At 43.7% G+C, this 20464-nt stretch overlaps 1 long non-coding RNA gene across 2 annotated transcripts; it reads left to right on the top strand.

Annotated features, from left to right (window-relative positions):
- Positions 38-10509, top strand: LOC110387251. 2 transcript variants are annotated; one of them, XR_002432457.1, is made up of 3 exons: positions 38-322; positions 1285-7916; positions 8731-10509. It is a non-coding gene; the product is annotated as an uncharacterized LOC110387251 (long non-coding RNA). The 2 variants fall into 2 exon arrangements; XR_002432456.1 differs by having other exon boundaries at positions 1285-8089.

Genomic DNA, 20464 nt, shown 5'->3' with positions numbered 1-20464 from the left:
GAAGGGGGGGGAAGGGAGGTTAGGAAAAAAGCGCCGGCTGCGGCGGAGGGGTCCGCAGGCGCGGAGGAGTGAAGCGACGCGGGGCGCTGTGCGCGAGGGAGGGGTGAGCGGGAAAACGCGGCGCGGAGCCGGGAACTGCTCCCCCGCCCCCTCCAGCGGGGGGAGCGGCGCTGAGGGGCGGTTGCTGCCTCTCCCCGCGGAGGCAGATGGGAGTGGGGGCAGCGGCAGGCGAAGTTTGGGGAAAAGTTTTCCCCCGCCTCGAGGTGGAGGGCCTGGGGTCGCTGTTCGGCCCCGCCTGACGGGACGCGGCCCGTGGCGGCAGGTGAGCGCCCCGGGAGCCGTCCCCGCGTGGCCCGGGCCGGGCTCCCCCTGTGCGAGGAGCCGCGTTTCTGTCAGCGCTCGTAGGCCTTTCGCCCGAACCGTGTCCCGCAGGTGGGCCCTGTTCCGTACTGACAAGCTGGATGGCGTGAGGGAAGTTCGGCCCGGAACCCCCCGGCGCTGGGTTTGGCTCGAGGCCCCGCCGAGCTTCGCGCTGCCCCGTTACCGCTCTGCAGTGCCACGGCCCCGTGTTCCAACCCCCCCCTCGTTAGCCCCGAGGAGAGAGGACAAAAGCCAAACGAAGGTCCCGCTCGGCTCCCCGAGCCCCGCATGCCCGCGCTGGGGCTGGGAGCAGAGCAGCAGAACAAGGGCTGCGCCGATCGCGAGGCCTCGCGCTGCTCTCCCCACCCCCTCCGCAGCCCCATCCCCCACTGCAGCTCCCACAGCCGCGTATCCCTCCCATTAACGCTGAAAGGGGAGGACAGGAGCTCTGATGGGTTTTTCTCAGGCTGACTCTGTTTTCTCCCCCCTACCAACCAATACCAGCTCGCAGCCCTGCATAAGTGCAAAGCACGCATCTGGCTCTGCGAGCGCATCGACTGAATGCCCCCTTTCCTCTGAGCTCTGCGAGAAAGAACCGATTCCCCTTGTTGTGCTTATTCATTATAAGGGCTTGGCTGTGTGCTTTTTATAAATGTGTGATCTCTCATTTTAGAAGCATCTGTGCTTTAAGAATAAGGTTTTGTCTTCTATCATCGCTGTTGATAATAATCTCTTGAAGTGCTCCATTTTTGTGCTTAAAGTTCTATTTTATTACCTCTTGTAAATCAGTGAAGGTCGGTTTAACCCTTTACATGTGAAAATCGGCAGTCACTGTACAAAAAACTCTCTTTATTCTTTACTGATTCATGTTTATGATAATATTTCATAGAATGATAGTGTTGGTTTGTGTTTTTTTTCCCCCAGATAAGTCCTGATGCATTCTGGAAGAAGCGTGTGCTTCAGCACTGATTAAAGTCATGTATGAGTTAATGAGAAGCTTGCAGAGTATGTGAAGCAAGAGAAAATCTTTAACCAGCTCTGCTGTTCCCTCTACATAGCACAAACTTGTAAGCTGTAACCAGAAGGTGGATTGAATGTGTGAAATGCTGCAGTAGGAGACTCTTGTAATTGCATCACAGGTGGATGCTCACTCAATTAATGTGTTATCATTTTCACAATACCTAAAAGTTGAGGATATTGCTGTAAGATGTCATATTTCAAAATACATCTAAATCCTTGGATGAAGGATGCTACAAACCCACAAAGTAGTATTTTCTGGCTTGGTTTTTCATTTTAAACAATGCCTTTGTTTGTTGGGATGTTGTTCTGTTGCTTTTTTATTTCCATGCTAACTGCTTCCTGGATTAATAAATTGGTAATACATAAGAGACTGTCAGGTGGTGGAGGAACATAGTGGTAATATCAACATTCTAGTTGTGGGACTTCTAATTTAAGAAACACATTGCCAGAAGAAATAAGATCAAGGCTGAATCTTGCTTGCATTTAAGTCCAAATGTAAGATCTCCTTTCTAAGCAGTCCCCAGTGAACACTGAGGGTAATTAAGTAAAAATAAAACCTTTCACTTCAGCCCTCTCCATCGTTTTTAACATAAACAAGAAAATGCAACACTGTTTTCATTATGTGTTCTGATATTTCTTAATTTTGTACTGCATCTTAAATCCTCAAGTGGCTTATAATTTCTGTGATTTGGGGATATTTCTAGACCATACTTTTAAGGAAATCATCTCACTGTGTCCCAAAAGGAGCCGTTGAGCAGTCATTCTCTCTTTTTAAAAAAAAAAAAAAGACTGAATTTTACAGCTTTGTCTTTCCACCCTTCCGCCCCCTTTTTCTTCCCCCCAATGGAACTTTCATATTTAATTGTTGAATTCTTCTTTCCTTAAATTAAGTTAAATATTTACTGGTATCAGTTGGATTTTTTTAATCTTTTTTTTTTTTTTAAGAACAGAGCCTTGTTACTAAGACAATCGCTTCATGCTGTATGGAGGATATGACATAGAAATGGACTGAAGGAGAGTTGTTTTGTGCTGGGAAAGTCAGTGCTGTTTTTGGGAAAAATATTATAGGAAATGGAAATTAAAAATACATTTTATGCTGGTGGGAACTTTGTAATGAGGCTAAGAGAGGATCTGAGGTCTCAGAAAAGCAATTATTACAAGGGAAAAAGCAGGACTTTATCATCCATTTGTAAAAGTTCTCCAGCCGAATATCCTTTTGGGGAACTGAAATTTGGCTCAAGTCTGTTTATGAACATCTGTTGAATGGAATTTTAAAAAGGCCCAGATTATAATCTTAGTTTCTGTTGACTGTTTAAGCTGGAAATGACAAAAACAAAATAAAATGAAATGGCCTATTTTTTTTTTTTAATAACAAGCTGCATGAATCCTCCACAGTCTGCTGATTACCTGGTTGTATATGTCTATTCTGTACATTTTTCTTTCTGGCTTATAACATTCAAACATAATAGCCTCCACCCCTGTCTGTAGCTGTTTAATTCCATTACTTTCCTAGTGAGCTTTCAAATTTTGTGGGTTTTTTTTTTTGTCTGCACCAGGAGTCTTTTGGATATCAGTGTCTCTGATATTTTTGCACAAGGGATAGAATGATATATTTGAGGGGAAATTTTGAGAAATGTTGGGTGTTCCCATAGCTGTCGCCATTTGCTTAGTTTAGCTTCGTGTCCTTCCCACCTGTCTTCAGCTAGGTTTCTGTAAATGCAATCACTTTGTGTCCACTGTCTCTGGATACTACTACTTCAGCATCTATTTCTGCAGTGTTTGTGACCTCCTGTTATTCAGGAAGGTCTTCACTGTAATTTTCCCTCCTATTATTTTGCCTCTTTTGCAGCCTGATGTTTTTGCTGTTGTTTTATATTCCCAGCAAGCATCTTGTGAATGCTTCAGCTCAAAATTTAGGTCATCTCTGATAGAAGAAGGAAGAGGAAACCTAAAAAGTAAAAATAAGATTTCAATGTGCTTTAAAAAGTGACAACTCTTTTTTTTTTTTTTTTGAAGGGGGGGGGGGGAGGGAACCACACGAACTCTTCTGTATTTTGCCTCTGTATGGACTGAGGAGAATGGAGGGTGCCTTTGTTTGATTTCAGGAGGGAAGCTACGTTATCTTCATGTGACCATGGTTTCTTACCCATGTGCTTTCCTGGCTTTTTCATTTTCACACCTGCTTTGAGCTTTAATCACTCAAATTATTCATAGGCTTGCCCTGGAAAAAGGAGAGTGTGACCTCTTCCCATCTGGAGTAGATGGATTTACTATCAATAATTGTAAATGGACTCGGATGACTTAATGGTTTTTATGCTTAAAATTTTTAATTCTGTGATTTCATTTCTTTTTAAGGATTCTACCCATGTTCTTCCCTGGACTGATAAATCTCTATGATATAACTTCAAGTTATTTCTTGCAAATTATATCTTAACATTGGGCTCACAACTGCGAAGTGATGACGATCCCCTGTGAACTGCTGAGTTGTCAAAGAACGCACAGTTTGCCCAGGACCAGGCCTATAAGTTGCAGTTGTCTTTCTTTTTTTTCCTGTAATTGTATACAATGTCTTTCATTACAAAGAACCTGAAGACAATTTATGAAATCAGCAGCCACAGAAGTAATGCAGTGCCCATTGGGGGTTATGTATTCACATTGATTACAATTTAACAATCCCTCAGCCTGAGGATATTTGAGAGGACTTAGAGCTGACTGCTTTTCAGTCCATGTGTTGCTATAAGCAGCAAGCTGGAATTGATAGATATCTGTTGCTACTGCCAGCAACTCTTGTTTCTCTGTTACTTTAGTAGCTTAATTTAAATTATTAGGAAACTTGTGAATCTGTTTTGTTTTTCTGCTCTTCTCTAGCACCTAAGCTTCATCTGGCCTAGATGTATAATAAATACTTTGGTGAATGTGGCTTAGTCCAGTTTCCTCCATTAACTCAACAAAGATTTCTTTTCTGGATTGTTTCTCTGTTCAGAAGGAGAGAAGACTTGCATAGCTGGAGTTCACCTAGACAAAGTGAACTTGGGGCAGAATAAGATGCAAAATGAGATCAGTTGTGATTTAGACTCAACAAACTTTGTGTTGTTCTGCTATGGAATTGTACTTGATAAGAGACAACCAGAGAGAGCCACCTGTAACCAAACACATCTTGACAATGGAGGGAGCACCTCGAGGTAGTTTCAATGGGCTCAGCTATCAGGCAGTGTATTTAGATAGTCATCCCCTATTTCCTCGATGCCATCTTTTGCATACTGTGCTGCAGTTTTCTCTGTTTTGCTATTTCTGATACTCAGAATGCAATGATTTATTTTATTTGTTCCACAAGCAGATGACAGGCAGTTTGCTGTCTTCTCAGTGTACTCCCTTGGTTCCCCGTACAAGTTATGTTACTTTCTGACACTGGTGCTGTATTCTCTGCAGCTGCATGGAAGGGCCATTTCAGAAATCAGCAGCTCTCTAGCTTCCTAGGTTTTAGCTGAGTTTAACCTTTGGTGATCAGTAAACAGACATGTTAAGAAAATTTGTGGCCCAGTCATTCTTCTTTCAGATTCCAGAGACTTGTCAAGCAAACTCTGCATCCTTGTCAGTCTACATGTCATTGTCCCTCTCGTCTTATTGCAGTTTCTGTTGGAGATGAAGACTTGTAAAGATATCTTTAGGGTGATGGGTCTTAGATGTGGGTACATGTAGCAATGTTTTTGGTGCAAATAAGGAAAGAAAATGCTCTCCAACTTCTGAATGTAGATGCTATAGTTTCTTCATTAACACCGGGTCATTTGTTTCTTCCTCTCTCTGCCTCACATGTTTGGTAGGTTATTAATTGAAATTAGTTCTGCCAACTTCATAAATTAGTAATGTACTTCATAGGCCTGTTTCTGGCTAGAACAAATCTTTCAAGGAAAAAAAGCAACTGCTTTTTTTTTTACTAATTTCTAACAGCTGTTTGAGATATACATAGGTCTCTTTGAAAGTAATGCCTCCTTATTATTTTGAAGGAAACAACAACAGATAGGAAGATCACGATAACACTATTTGATAGAGCAAGATCTTAGCTGCAAAACGCTGTTTTTCAACATAGTCACCACCATTAGCTGTGCATTTTTGCAATGAACAAGAGCGTGCGTGCCACACTTGTAAAAGTCTGCACCAAGGGAGACTGACACTGCTGTCACCAGAAACACAGCACCCACCACCTCACTATGTTCACATCTACTGCTTGATCTCAATAAATGTTCAACAAATGTCAATGAATGTTGTGCCATTTTTTTCCACGTGGAGGAATTCAGTTCCACGCTTTTGCTTCATACACATTTGCGTGTCAGACACCCTTCGGTCAGAGTGCCCCTCTGCCGCCATCCGTCACATTGCAACAAAACGTAATGGACTGCTGGTGGGAAGGTTCAACCTTCACAGCTATGCCACCAACACCTGCCTCTGGTATTGTGAGCCAATGTAATGTAGGAGGCATTACTTTTGGAGCAGCCGTTGTAATTGTTTAGCGCTATTTCAGTTTTCCTGCTAGCCCTTCAACTGAGCTGCAGCTGTGAACTAAGCCCGTTTCTCAAGCACGTGTCTCTTCACTCATAAGTGTCCTCTACATTAAGGTGTTGTTTGGTGGCTTCCATTTAACCACGTTGTCCTGTTAGTGATAACATCATTGTTCTTATCAAACAATTGGAAAGACATTCCCAGTCTTCACTCAGATCTGCTATGATGTGCAGATATGTCATAATTTACTCATTAATTTATCAGGCTGCATCCTAGAAAATGGGACTACCAGAGAGAAAATTGTCCAGCCACTATAACTGATGTGGCTTGGAGTTCAGGTTGTGTACCAAAGGATGCTAATGTGCAGACTACATCTCTTCCTAATCCTGTAGTAAAGCTGTAGCTAATTCTGATGGTTACAGCTCTTCTGATTAGTTACCACGCTGCTTTTTGTTTGGTCATTTTTTTCTGAATGTAAACAATAGATCTTTATTCAATATATGGTTATTCTTTTTTACTGTCAGCACTTTTATAATGTCTCCATTACTTACTTACTCCATTTCTGAAATATCTGGGAGTTGAGGGTGTTCTCTTTGATTGAGAGCGTTTGATGAATATATTTGTAGGCACCTGAGAACTTTGTCCTTGCTTCATCTACTCGTCCCACGTTTACTTTAAGATAAAACTACCTTCAATCCCCTAGTACGATGGGTCTTTTCTTCGACTAGATTAGAGCTTCCTGTTGGTGTTTTGTTATTTCTGAGTAAGGAAAGTCTGATATCTTTCAGCTCAGTTGTTGCTTCATCTCCTCTGCGCTCCCAGGGGGTCTTACATGCACTTTCAGTTCTGCCTTATGTTTTTGATTTTGTGATGTTCCCTACTATTTACATTGCCTCGCATATATCCTCTTCATACCATCTGCTACTTTATGTCTTGCTCATCTCTGAAATTTGGTAACTGTGCTGCATGCAACAGCATGCTACCTTATTTTCTTAAAATTTAATAAAAAGGTTTTAAAAGAACAAAGCAAATTAGAATTCACCATTTCCATCTAGACATCTTAACTGATAAAGGAACAATTCAGTGAAGGCCTTCAAATCCTCAAGATGAATCCATTTGTAACTGAGATTTTGCATGTTGTTTATTCAAAAGACGTATTATCCAATCTACCACAGAGGTTTTACTACTGGCAAAAATTTAGTTATTATAGGATGCTTCCCTATAAACTCTTTTCTTTAGAAGTCAGTAATTTTACTAAGTAGTATTTACTTTAAGAGTCAGTGTGTGGCTGTGCCTTGTTAGATAAAAGCTGCAGAACTAAAACTGTTTTACTGAACTTAGCTCCTGACCTACCTACTAAGGCCATGTCTACAAAGGGATGATACATCAATCTAGTTCATTTGATCTAATTACAGCTATTTAGCTATATTGAGCACAAGTACATTCATCCCACTTTGTTATGCTGATTTAAAGTATTTTCACTGTTAATTGTGTGCACACTGTTCTTTCTTGTATCAATTCACCTCTCAAAATACTCTGTGCAGTTATGCCGTGGAGCACTATTCTGCAACTCAGCTGTATGTTCTTTTTCACAGCAGGCTAAGAGGGAATTCTCTGGAATGTGGGAATTCTACAGGTCAAACTGACAATTTGCTATTGCTTTTTTCTTGGCATTGATTTTTGCCTGTGCAGCTTCTTCCTCAAAACACTGCAAGGTTGCATAAGAAAAAACTAGTAAATCCATTATAATGCTTATTCCTCAGAGGCTGTGCAGGTGGAAAGGTTTTGTTCTACAGCTTCATAAGCAGCAGAAGCTCTATGTGGTAGAAGAAATGCAACAAGGGAAACCATCAGGCATGATCAACCTGTTACTTCTGGGCAATGTTTCTGGAGCAGCTGACACAGTGTGCTGTTTCTGGGTGTAGCCTGTTTGCATTGCCTGAATAGCACAGGAGACCAATGCAGACCAGCAGCAGCAGCCAAACAGCAGGATGGCAACATTGCACTCATGGAAATCTGTGTGGATCTCAGCCGCAGAGGTGAAATGCAAAGCAAGGACTTCCCTTAACATGCAGAAGCCCATTGCTGTCTATGGAAAAGCATCATTTCTGATTACTTGCAACTGAAAACCAGCAGGTCTTAGGGATGTTGTCATGGATTTTTTTATGCATATAGCTGAAGAAGGTGCTGATCTTCTGCGTCATAAAGCTTGGTAATGCGTAAGAAATTACTGAGAGCTTTTCCCAGTTACAGTCCATGAATCAAATAAAGGCTATGGGGGTTCAAGGAACAAACGTGGCCTGTTGAGCCAGGAGAGAGAATTTATGAAGACTATGAAAAATTTCTTAATGGTTGTACAAGGCCTTGCTCATCAGTGAAGATGATTTACCATTAAGTGGATCTAGAATGAGTGTAGAACAGTACTACAAAACTTTCTCATAACAGTCTAGAAACTTGAAATTGCTCTGATTTGTACAACAACTGTAAGGGAAGAGATACTAAAGGGTGGGTAAAGACAAGGAGTGGAAAGATTATTTTGATATTATCTAGTGAAAAAGCCTCTGCCAAATAGCCACTTTATGGGGAAAACCTGTGCACCTCTCTCAACAGCGTTTTTCTTCCTGCATTTTCTATAATATTATAGCAGTCAGAGAGACATCAGGAGACTTTGGTCTCATCCCTACTCTGGGCCAATAGAAATATTCTTTAAATATCTCATATGGATGTTTTAATGTCCTATCTTTAAAAATATATATATTCTCCTCACGCTTGTATTTTCATTGTTTATGCATCACTTTTGTTGCTCTAACAAATCTTACTGTGAATTAAGTCTATTACCTGTCTCATTTTCAGTGGACATGAGCATTTGATTGCTAACATTCAGCATAACAGCGTAGAAGATTGGTACTTTGTCTCCTCTCAGTTCTCAGGTGAGCTCTCCCCTTCAGTTTTTGTAGGTCTCTTAGCATTCTTCTTATTCTTTGTGCTCTTCTCTGTTGGTTTTTATCAGTTTTTATATTTTATGTGGTGCCTGAAATTGCCTGAAATCCTCCAGCTGAGAATTTCACCAGCCCTGAGCTGAACAAGATAATTGTCATGGGTGTCCTACGTAAAACAACCTTAATAAATATTTCTGTGATGTATTATCTTTATTGTGGTGACTCAAATTCAGTTTGTGATGCATTACAACCACTGGCTTCTTTAGTGCAGTACTGCTGCCCAGTCTGTTATTCCTCTTATCGTGCATGCTTCTGACTTGATCCTTGGCTACAGAAAACTGCTGAAAATGTCATGTCTGAAGACAAGGAGGAGAAAAAGAGATGAGGAGCTTTTCCAAAGGCACTGTTCCTTTGAAGTCCAAGTGAGTCAGCCTGCCTATGGAAGAGGGATTATCACTTACTATTTGTTCTCAATAATGGATGGGAATTACGATGTTTTGTCATTATTAAGTTCGTAGAAGTCCTACTATAAGCTGGAGTAGGAATGTTTGCTTGCAAATGAGAAAAGATAGTTACAGTACATGAATCTTAGATTATACTTCTTGCTACATTTTTTCACTCTCCTGTTACTCACAAGATGTGCAGAACAACTTAATAAATGTCCCTTTTAATCAATAATAGTTCTGGCTGCCAGAATTGAGATGAACTGAAGTTAAAATTGAAAGACTTTTGAAGAAAGAAGAAAACAACCAGAAAAATTATGTAATTCTGCTTTTGTCCAAAACATTGAGAACATAAAGATGAAATCCATGGATGTGAGGTATCCTCTTGGTCTTTCATGTGGTTATCTGCTTAGAACATTGCCAGAACCAACCAAAAAAAAAGACAAAGGATGTGTTTCTGCCTAATACCCCTTGCATATTATTGTTTAAAGAAACATGAAGCGGTGGCAGATGAGGAAGGAATCTGACAGCATGGAACACGGTGTGCTTAAAATCATGAAAAACATATCCACTTGAGAATAGAAGATCCCAAAAAGAGCAGCCAAGGTTTGTTTGCAGAAGAGAAGTATTGCTAAAGCAGGAGTGTTTTTGTCTGGAGAAATTAAAAGACCTTAGATTGGAAGAATTTCATTATTCCTGGTTAAGTTCTCTGTGATAAAAATTGAAAGTCATTAGCAAAAAAACAGAAATATAGTGGAAACCTTCTGTGGTCTTCTGGAACCTCCTGGGTCTTCTCTTTGGAAAGTTCTCCCCTGAGAAAAGATCATTCTTTCAACCATTCCTTACAGAGCCAGGGGACCATTATAGTGCTGAGGTGAGTTTGTGTCTCTGTGTGTGGAAGTCTGACTACACCAAGGGACACTATTCAGTTCTCCAAGTGCTGTCTGACAGAATTTGCTGAGCTTGTGTGTATTCTGTTGCTGGGTCAGTCTGCGTATTATTCACTCTGCATTTCATGCTGCTTTATGCTCTTGTGACCCGGATAAATTTAACAGGGTACTGAGCAGTATGTTCAGGTTTCCTGTGTATGCTTCTTACACTTCTGCCCATCTTAATCCAATTCCTTGCACTGTGATGTAGTCTATAATTACAAACCAAATAACAAGACCTGCCTTCTCAAATGCTGTTCCATTTTGTGACTTTTTTCAGATTTTTTATCCTTGCTATTTGATACTTGCTTACATATTGTATATGAATTATTGTATTATTATATATATATTATATTGTATACTATGATATATTGTACAATATTGTTTATATTGTATAATATAATACATACAATATATTATATGGTATATTGAATTATTGTATATAATTCAAATTGCTGCAGCAAATAGGGATTACTAATTGTAATGGATTTTCTTGATGTTTTTCACTATGGTATCTAAATACTTCTTAAGCACTGTATCTTCACAATATTGCAAAGAGGCTTTCCTTCTCATTGCATTGATGCAAAGCAGGGAAATTAATGGCAAAGCTATCAAAACTCTCCACTGTATCTATATATTCCACAGTGACAAGAAATGTTCAGCTTGTCCCAGTAAAGTAATTAAAAATATCTTCTTTAACCATCCACCAGGTTGCAGATGAATATTCCAAGTGAGCTGCTGGTGTTGCCGTATTCCCCGTGACGCTGGTCTTGAGGAGCCTCCCTTAGTCGCTGTGCCTTATGTGGGCAGTCATATTCCATGTTGTCCATAGAAACACCAAATTCTAGCATAAAAACAGTTAGCCCTTTTCAGCCTGGTAGCCCCACTAGAAGGATTTATTTTTAATCTCATTTTTTTAATAAGACTTCCTATTCTAACTTCCATTCTCAAGTGTATATTTGGTGCCAACATAACCCTTTAATTTAAATACCTGTTTTCAAACCGTAACCCGTATTTGCAGACTAGTCCTATCCTATTTCAACCTTTCTATTGTTGGAGTTACCCGAGCTAAAACTTCAGTCTTTTCTCTTAATAGATTCTTTGCTCTTATAACCATCTTAGTAAGCCTTTTCTATGACTATTCCAATTTTCACATATCATCCATACATATAAACCATACACGGAATTTTTCAGCAGTGTCGTTGCAGTAACATCTGAGTGTGCCTTACCTGGCTGTTAGATCACATTAGTCTTCTCCATTTTTTTGTGATGTGTAGTCATTCTGTGACTAAATCATGCTTTTGAGTCTTCATCCTTCTCTATTAACTTTGATGAATTCTTTGATGAAGTCTACAAGAATTTCGGCTATTAGTCCCTGGGTGAACAGCCTAATAGCCTCGCACTTTGCAGTAATCTTATTACTGCATTCCACTTCTGCTAGTCCAGTCCTCAGAATTCCTGTCTTGTTCCAAAACCTTGTCTGATTTTCCTCCACATCTTTTTCCCCTCCAGGTGAGAAATGATCTTGTATTTCTCACTGTGCTGGCTACTCTGTACACACGTATACATATGTATAACGTACATATACATATTTATACATATGTATAAAGTAATTCTTAAGAAAATACAGTGTAAGGATAGCCAAAATAAATAAAATGATGTGGTGGGAAGGTAGTGAATCTGGAGGAAGAAACAGGGAGCGCCGCAGCGCTCCCAGTGATTGCATCAACGACCTCAGTTTCCCTGTGGTCTGGGTTAACTATGTTTCCTGAAAGAAAGGAAACAAATCATGCTTTGATCACTTTGTTTCATAATGTGCGTTGTTACACTTGTTACCTTTTGGAGCATGTTTAACTGAGGTATCTAATTCTGAAGGCAGGAGCACAATTGGCAACCTTGGATGTTTTTTTTGCTGGGTATACTCCGTTTCAACCAACGCCTTTGTTTTACTGAAGGTGCCTGTGATAGTATCAGCCTATATGAAAAAGTAATATTGCTAAGGTTTGACTGTGGGCCTTTTCAAAGTCAGAGATAACAGCCAGATAAAAAATGACCTTGTTTCTCAGCTCCAGTAATGAGTTCCAAACGTTCTAGCGAAGCTCGTCTAAGTGCAAGTAAGCTTCTTTGAGGTACACACTTGTGAAGCTAAAAATTATACTTTTAGATTGTGTACGATTGAGCAAGATGACAAAATGGAGGCCTTAAAAGTAAAAGGAGGCACATCCCTCCATGCAGACTGCGAGCTCCCCATGCGGGCTAGATTTCAGAATCCAGATTTTGAAGTACGCATTTATGGACAAGTGCTGAAAGGTAGATGAGTAAAATTTCTGTCTGGCTCTTTCATGATCACATGTTTCAAGGCTGGTCAGCACCTTGTTTACTTGGATTGTTGCATTTGTTGTATTAAATTTATTTATTTTCTGTAAGTTATCTGCGCCTGTCCTTCGTACATTTGAAATGAAGGGACATTAGTAAGTGGTCTCCCCATAGCATGAATATTTAATAATTTGTGTGTTCTCTGTAGTAAGTATTGTGTGTGCGCCTATTTTATATCAACAAAAAACTCTTCAAATCAATTTTTGAAATAGATTTTCAAAGCACATCATGTGATTGAGTCACAGTTCTGGATGAACTAAGCTACTGTAGAATCTCCTATAAAATACTAGAGTGAATTTGCCCAACAGGGGTATTTTACAAATAAGCATGGATTCAGCTAACTTTCCCTCGAGAATTTGTCTCAGTGTGATCTGAGTCCCCGGTACAGATGAACTGCTGTCTTTTAGAAATCAAAAATCTTTAGCTCTTTTCAAAAGAAGATTTTCTTTGTGTTCTCAGAGGCACCGATACTCATTTTCTTGAGCTCGGAGCTGGTATGAGTATTACGGGTGGATCCTGCAAAGTGCTGAGTACATAGTTAACTTTAAGGGAGTATGTGCTTAAAATCACAGGGGCTGCTGCTGTTTAAAATTACACATACACTGAAGCACTCTGGTGGCCTGAGGCCAGTGGCTTGTGCATCTTTTAGGACTGAGCCTTGAGGAGCCTACAGCGAATCGTGCATCTGATTTTTCTTTCTCTATTTTAAATATGAGGCTTAAAGCAGAAATTCTGACAGATGTTTAATTAAAATAGTTATTTCAAACGTGAGGAATGCAATATGTAAAGCTGACGTGCCTGGTTTCTTTCTAGCTCTCCTGGCATCAGAGCTCCCTCCTCTACAGCCTTAGAGCAGGGCTTACCGCTTTCAGTAATGCTCCGTTCCCGTGCGATCCTCTTCCGTCTTTTCCATCTGCTTCATTCTGTTTGGAAAATGGCAATGTAGAATGTGTTTGGTGTAACCTTAATCCTGACCAGCATCTGGGCTCCGTTTAAAAAAAAAAAAAAAAGCAGCATCTACTGCAGGCAAGGTTTCTGTGCATGCTTCCCTGCTTCAGTAAAACAAAGTTGGGAAGAAACACCAAACTCAACAACCAAAAATAACTGTAGCAAATAATATTTATTTCAATTGACATTTTTATTAATTGTAGGTTTGAATTAATTGTAGGCTTTAATATATTCTCCTGCACACACAGACAAACTGTGATGCTTGTACTTGTCTCCTCACCTCTGTCCTCCTATGTCATGGCAGAGGCAAAGCGGATTTGCACCATTTTAGGAAAAGAGAGAAAGGAGAGGGGAGCTGTCTTTAAATCACGCTGTTATTTACTCACAAAATATGGATAAGTTTAATGCCACCATTAAAAAAATAATAATGTAATTAACTGAAATTCCTGCACGATGCCTCACGGCATTTCCTTAATAAACTTTTACGGGCCTTGTAGGGGTCCCCAGCGGAGAGACGTTTCATTCCCCCCCCCCAGCGAGGCTCTCTCGGTGTGAGCGCAGATGCTCCCGGCCCGGCCGCGTTGCGCGCACGGAGCGGCCACAGTTCGGGGGGGGAGGGGGAGGGGGGCGCCGGGGCCCGGCGCAGCGCCCGCGCCTTTGAAAATCCGGCGCTAGATGTCTCCAGCACCTGGAGATCGCGCACATGACTCCGTAATTGTGCACCCCGTGGAGCAGCATTGTGTTCAGCCACACGTTGAAATAGCCGCTTCAGAGCTAGTTCCGATCGCTGGGGTGTGACTCCTAATTACGAAGCGCAGAATAACGCTTCTCGGCCAATTGCGCTTTCCTGATGTTCCCCCCAACCTCTCCTCCTTTTTTTTTTTTTTTTTTTTTTTTTCTGTTTGATTTTCCCAACCCAGAAGTCTGTGGCACAGTGCCGCATCTGCCGGTGCTCACTTAGGGCTGTTGAACTTCACTCCCCGAGCAGCCGCAGAGGTCGCTTCTGAGCAGCACGAAACGTGGTTGGTTTGGTGTTTTGTTTTTTTTTTTTTCCCCCACCGAGGCTTTCAGTCCCTTATGGCCAGAGTGGAAAAGCACGTTTAAATCCTTAACTCGGCTTTCCCACGTGGTGTGTTGTTGAGCTGCTGTCAGGCTCGCAGCGCGTTCATTTACACGGGGTGAATGCACTTGTTTCCTGCTTGCACTGAGAACACAGGAGGTGATGAACATTTTTAATCAAACGGCATTTCCAAGACACCACAGGGGAAAAAAAGAAAAGAATAAAGTGGGAAAAGCTAGTGTGTGCTGGGAGACAAAACCCAGTTATTTGTGTGAATATAGGATATATTGGATGTATGCATGAACATTGAAGCGGTGCTGGGAGGAGGGGGTGGGGAATTTTTTTTGCTCATCTTTTCACCCCGGGTCTGAGCTGACGGTCACAGCACACAGTGCTTCAGCACTCAGTGGGGAGAAAGGGAGGAGAGGACTCAAAGTTGCGTCTGGTCTTCAGACCTCGCTGTAATTTCTAATGGAAGTTGACCCTTACCTTCAATTATTTAGTTTAAATAGACCTACAGTGGACTTCATCTCACTTCAAGGCCTTTTTCCCGATGTCTCTAGGAGGCACCCTCCATCGAGCGAGGAGATAAAATCTTGGCAAAAAGAGCACCAAAGGATGTGAACCCCTAGGAAAATTCCACTTCCTGTACACTAATGCTTGTCCTTGGGTCTCTCACTCATTCCCATGCATTTAACAAGGGATTTGTGCCTGGGGCTACAATGCTAACTTTCTAAATAAATGCCATGCTGCCCAGAATAACAGAGCTCGCCGCTTTCTGCCTTTTGCAGTTAACAGCTCGGTACGATCTACGTCTCCTCTCCTCCTACTTCCCTCCATTTTATTTCTCCTCCGTTTCTTTTTCGGCAGGCTCAACTCTCTCCTGCTGAACTTGCTGTGAACAAAAGGCTCCGTTCCAGATCCAGCCCGGAGTTGCCGTGAGAAACTTCACTGCGAGCGCTGTCTGTCGCGCTCCCTCCCTCGCCTGCTCGCTCCCTCCCTGTCTCGGTAAAATGGCAGTGCGAGAGCTTTATGAAGAGGGTGGAAAACCTCCTTTCTCGGTGCCTGGCTCTCCCGCAGCACCCCCCCCTGCCCTAGTCGTGACTCCTGAAGTCAAACTTCTCTAAAAATACACTTTAGGAGGACAGAATTTCACGGGAGGGAATATTTTTTTTACACTCCGCAGAAAAGAGCAGCTGAGGGTGGGAGAAACACAGAGGGACAGACTCGCTGGGAATCAGTGCCTTTCTGTGTGCTGGCGAACTCTGCTGATTTCACCTCCCTGCGTGGCATTGCCAGTTCCCAAGTACTTAAACAGAATAATAGTTTGCTTCAGTGGGAAAATCCAGGCCCGGAGTTGAGGTCTTTCTCTTTTCGCAGCAATGAAAGCCTTTTTAACTCTTCCAAGTGGGGGTTGCAGTGTGATGTGCCTGACCGGCAAGCCTCCCCCGACAGCTCCCAGATCTGGTGGAATTCTGTAGAGATTAGACTGTTGGCTCCCGATCCAGTGCAGGGGTTTTTGTAGGCTCCGCTCCGCGTTTTCTTTTTTTTTTTTTTTTTTGTTAAGTAGATTTACTCCTCCAAGAGCGCTCAGCAGCAGAGCTGGTGTTCGAGGGCGGCTGCGGAGCCTTGTGTTCATAACCGCCTGTACAAAACACACGCCAAAAAGAGCTCTTTCCCAGCACTTTGTTATTGTTTTCCTCCTTGAGGTGTCCGCGTTCAGAACATCTGTGAATTCTCCCTGGAATTTATAAATCCCAGCTTCACGTTTTTGAAATGCTCCCCTCCCGGATTGCCCGTGCAGCCCCGAGCCCCACATGTGCCCCCAAACGTGCTCCTGCCCCGCTCCCACCGCCCCCGCGCCTCTTCCCTTCCGCTCTGCGAACTCCGCTTCGCCTTTTACTCCTCCTAGCGAGGGCTGCTAAAATAATGCGTTTCCTTCAGACAGGCAGAGTCCACTTTCCTCTCCTAATATGCATCCAAACTTTTGCAGCGCGCTGTCAAATGTTAACAGCAGGAGCTAGCAGTGCGGCTGGGGCAGGGGCTCGCTCCTTCTCTTTGTAACCTTTGGTGCCGGCGCGGTGGGAAGCAGCAAATCCCGTGTAAAATCCACTCCTGCCTTTGAGCCGTGCTGCTGCGTTCAGCGAACTGACAGAGTTACCTTCTGCTGAAACTCCACTTCAGTTTGCGGTGTAGAGCTCTCTTGCTGCTTGCCCTTGTGCCATTGTGTCAGCTCTGGAGAGGGAGATTATACAATATCTTGACATTTTTTTAAAGAGGATAAATAAGCATTGTCTTGTACAATGCCTGAGCACATTAGCCACTCACAGCAAACAAATAATTCAGATAATGTTAATCTTAGTGGTTATGAAGCTGCAACAAGAGCGCTTAACCTCGATACGATAGTGGCTAAAATACTGGAAAGAATGGGCTGGACAAATAGAAACATATTTATAAAAAGTGTAATTTTCTTTAGCAAAACTACTCTCAGATAAGCTGAGGTACTGTAGATAGCCTTTCCTTACTCCACTCCATATTTTGCGACGTACTCTGCGAATTATAATGGATGGGTCTCTTGTTCTTGGGTCCAGTCTGCATATCACAGCGTACTGTGCCTTTCAGTAAAATGGAAGAGCATCCTTCTTCACCCAGCTACATTCATTGCTTCTCGGTTCGTTTCATTCTAGCTCAGTTGTGCTAGTTAATACTTTATTGTAGAAACTCTACCCAATTCCTGAAGTAATCCAGTCCACGTTTGTAGCGGGTTGAAAGGCTGGGGATAATGATAACTTGTGTGAGCAAGTGAGAGAGGGAGCGCGGCTGACTTTAGTCCGGTTTCCATGTCAACGATTCAGTCCATATTTGCCATCACACAGTTGGCAGAGCCTTTTTTTTTCAGGAGGGAGACACTACTCCTGTTTCTAGCACTCTAATCTACACCAGGTTTCCTAACCTACCTCGGTGCTAGGTTAAATGGCATGGCCACCTTCATGAAGGAGACTCCACTCAGGAGGAGCCAGCCTAGTGGCAGTGGCCTGCAGTGCCATGTGAGAGCTCCGAGCTGGCCCCAGCCTATCTGAGCAGCCAGGGGCTGAGTCTGTTGTGGAGGAAAGTGTGCTCAGCACTTAGGGAGATGGGGAAGGGACAGCTGCTGCATGCTACTTAGCAGAGACCACTCGGCTGAGAAGAGCGTTAATGTGTTGCAAAGAAAAGTCTCGTCCAGTTCTGCAGATCTGGAGAGTTGGGAGTTACAGCATGGGATGACACAGCTGGCAAAAGGATTTTCAGCTATTAGATGGAAATGTTGTTAAGAACTGTACTGTCATCTGCTTTCCACACCCCATGGTTGGAGTTTCATTGAATGCCTTAGTATTTAGTAACGTGCCAAGGCCTCATTGATGAGGCATATTCCAAAATCTGCTTCAGCTTTCACAAACATTTGGTAAAGTGAGTGTCTCCTTATCGTGTAGGTGGCTGGGGAATCCAGTCTGCTGTTCACATTACAATCAACACCAGGTTTCATAGTCTGCCATAGTGCACTTTGAAGAAGGTTCCAAAAGGCTGATACAGGTAGAGGAGCTGTGAGCGTGGAGTCTTTGTCTGGGTGCACCTGAGCTGAAACTTAAGCTCCTGATCTGTATTCGGTAAACTTTTGGTGGTGCTTGGCTGGACAATGGGGCTCAGCTTCCTGAAGTAGACTGCAGCTTTGGAGTTGAGAAGATTGTTGCTCAAGATTGTGAGGCAGAATTGCCTCCAGTTTGGTTTTCTATGTTTATAGCAAATGAAACATCTGGAAAAGGGTATGTTAGTGCTGTGGTCCACTACAACCCACCAGAGACACTGGTGAAGCCACTCTCACAGAGTCTAGCCTGATGTCTTAAGAGGTTTTCCCTCTACCTGCTTTTTTTTTTTTTTTTTTTTTTTTCCCTCCTAGAACTTGGGGCTTGGTTAAATAAGATGCTCCTCCAAAGAGAGCATGTAGGTCAACTTTTTGTTCTAGCATTTTCCACTATCTTGCTGTGATGGAATCTCCTCCATGTGGCACAGTCAACTATAAAAGTTGTGGCAAAGCTGTCTTTGTTTGAGAGCCTGCAGGGCAATTTATCACCCTAGAATACATCTAAAATTTTGCTATTTGTTGCCCTGTCCAGACTCCCTTCCCACTTTCAGCTTTGGAATAGACCTTTTGTTCTGCCACCTGCGTTCTAGATAATAAATATTTTACACGATCAACTTCATAGTGAGTGTGAGGGTTGAGCTGATAGTAGTAGACACTGAGATCTTCAGTTCATCCACAGCAGCGGGCATGGAGCACTGGGAGTGCTTCTGTCCTTCCATGCACTGTCTTGCCTCTTCCCCTGGGCTCAGGTTTCCCCACTGCCATCAGTGTTGTTAAAATGAGATTTCTTGTGGTGCATCCTGCTGGTTGTTAGACCTGGGCTGAGCTCAATGCTTTCATCCCCGTACAGCTGGTAATCGAGGTTATTCTGCCCCATTTTTTTTTGTTTTGAGGCGGTTTTCTAAAATGGAAGCCTGTACTTCAGAAGCGTCTTCTGATTCCTCACCCATTTTATTCTGACTTTTTCTCTCTGTAAAGTTGTATTTACTTAAACTTCACTTTTCCAAACATTCCTGTATTCCAGAGGAGACCCCTTCCCCCTCAGCCATCCAGATTCGGGATGCAGGACTGAGATCTAAAGCATATAGGCATCCGCTTCATCACTTCTGGGGGCTTGCTTTTTTACAGCGGAACTAACTCATCTTTTTGTATCTTTGCCACATGCCTGTACAAATTGCAGTAAAAAACACAACTAGAGGAGCCGCTGGGACGGGACAGCCCATGTCCAGCACTGAGATCCAGGTACACTCCTCCCTTCTGCTCTGGGAAAGGCGAGGGGGATGGAGGAGGTGGGAATCTGGGTCTGAAATGGTTACAGAAGAGCACGGCCTAATTCTCCGTTCACCTTTTGACAGCTGGGGAGCTCCTGCACCTCATTATCCTTGAGACCGCGGGAGCATCCCGGCCCATTGCTCAATGTGTTGTGTCTAGACACGTTCAGGTGGTTGTAGTTCTCCCCATTCAGCCACCCCGAGGGAGTGCCTGGTCCGCTGCCCACTGCTGTCGCTTTGGCAGGAGTGGGAACCAGACTTTCTTGGATGTCCATGTGCGCAGCTATTGTCTTGGCGCACTGCCAACTCTTTTTCCAGAGGGACACAACCAGCAGAGAGGAAATGACAATCTTTAACAGTTTGCAAAGGATAATTCCAAATGGAATTTCTAGGGACAAAGAAGAGGCGCTTCGCTGACCCACGGGCCATCTCCCTGCTGAACCCCCGGAGCTGCTGGCAAGCAACGCAGCCACGCGCCCCCTCCGCTTTCCCCCAGAGGTGGGCTGCAGCTCCTCTGCCCCCGCTGCCCCCGGAGGTGCCCCGAGAAGGTAAGAGAGGCCGCTCCGAGCGAGGCCACAGCTCCTGACCCCTGCCCCGAGCCGGGCGGCCCGACCGGGGTCGTGCCGCTGCCCGCTGCTCCGGCACCATCCGCTCCCCGACCCCGGTTCGGCCACGCCGCACCGCCCCGCCCCGCCCCGCACCGCCCCACGCTCGGCGGCTGGGCTCGGCTCCGCGGATCCGCTGCGGGTTTTGCGTGCGGCAGCCTCCGCCGCGCCGAGCCGCGAGCGGCCGGGGCCGGCCCGCTCCTCCTTTGTGAAGGGGGGGAGGCTCCCGTCCGGGCCGCGCCGCGCTCCGCTCCGGGTTTGGCAGGCGGCCGCGGCGCTGGGTAAAATGGCAGTGCTGAGCCTCGTGTCGGAGTGAGCCCCACTCGGCGGACCAGAGTCGGGAGCTGCCGCGCGGCTCGCCCAGCCCGGCCCCGCCGCCGCTCGGCCCGGCTCCGGG

Source organism: Numida meleagris, chromosome 22, assembly GCF_002078875.1.
Source record: "Numida meleagris isolate 19003 breed g44 Domestic line chromosome 22, NumMel1.0, whole genome shotgun sequence".
Classification (NCBI taxonomy): Eukaryota; Metazoa; Chordata; class Aves; order Galliformes; family Numididae; genus Numida; species Numida meleagris.
The sequence above is the reverse complement of the archived record's forward strand: the minus strand, read 5'-3'. Positions and strand labels throughout refer to the sequence as shown.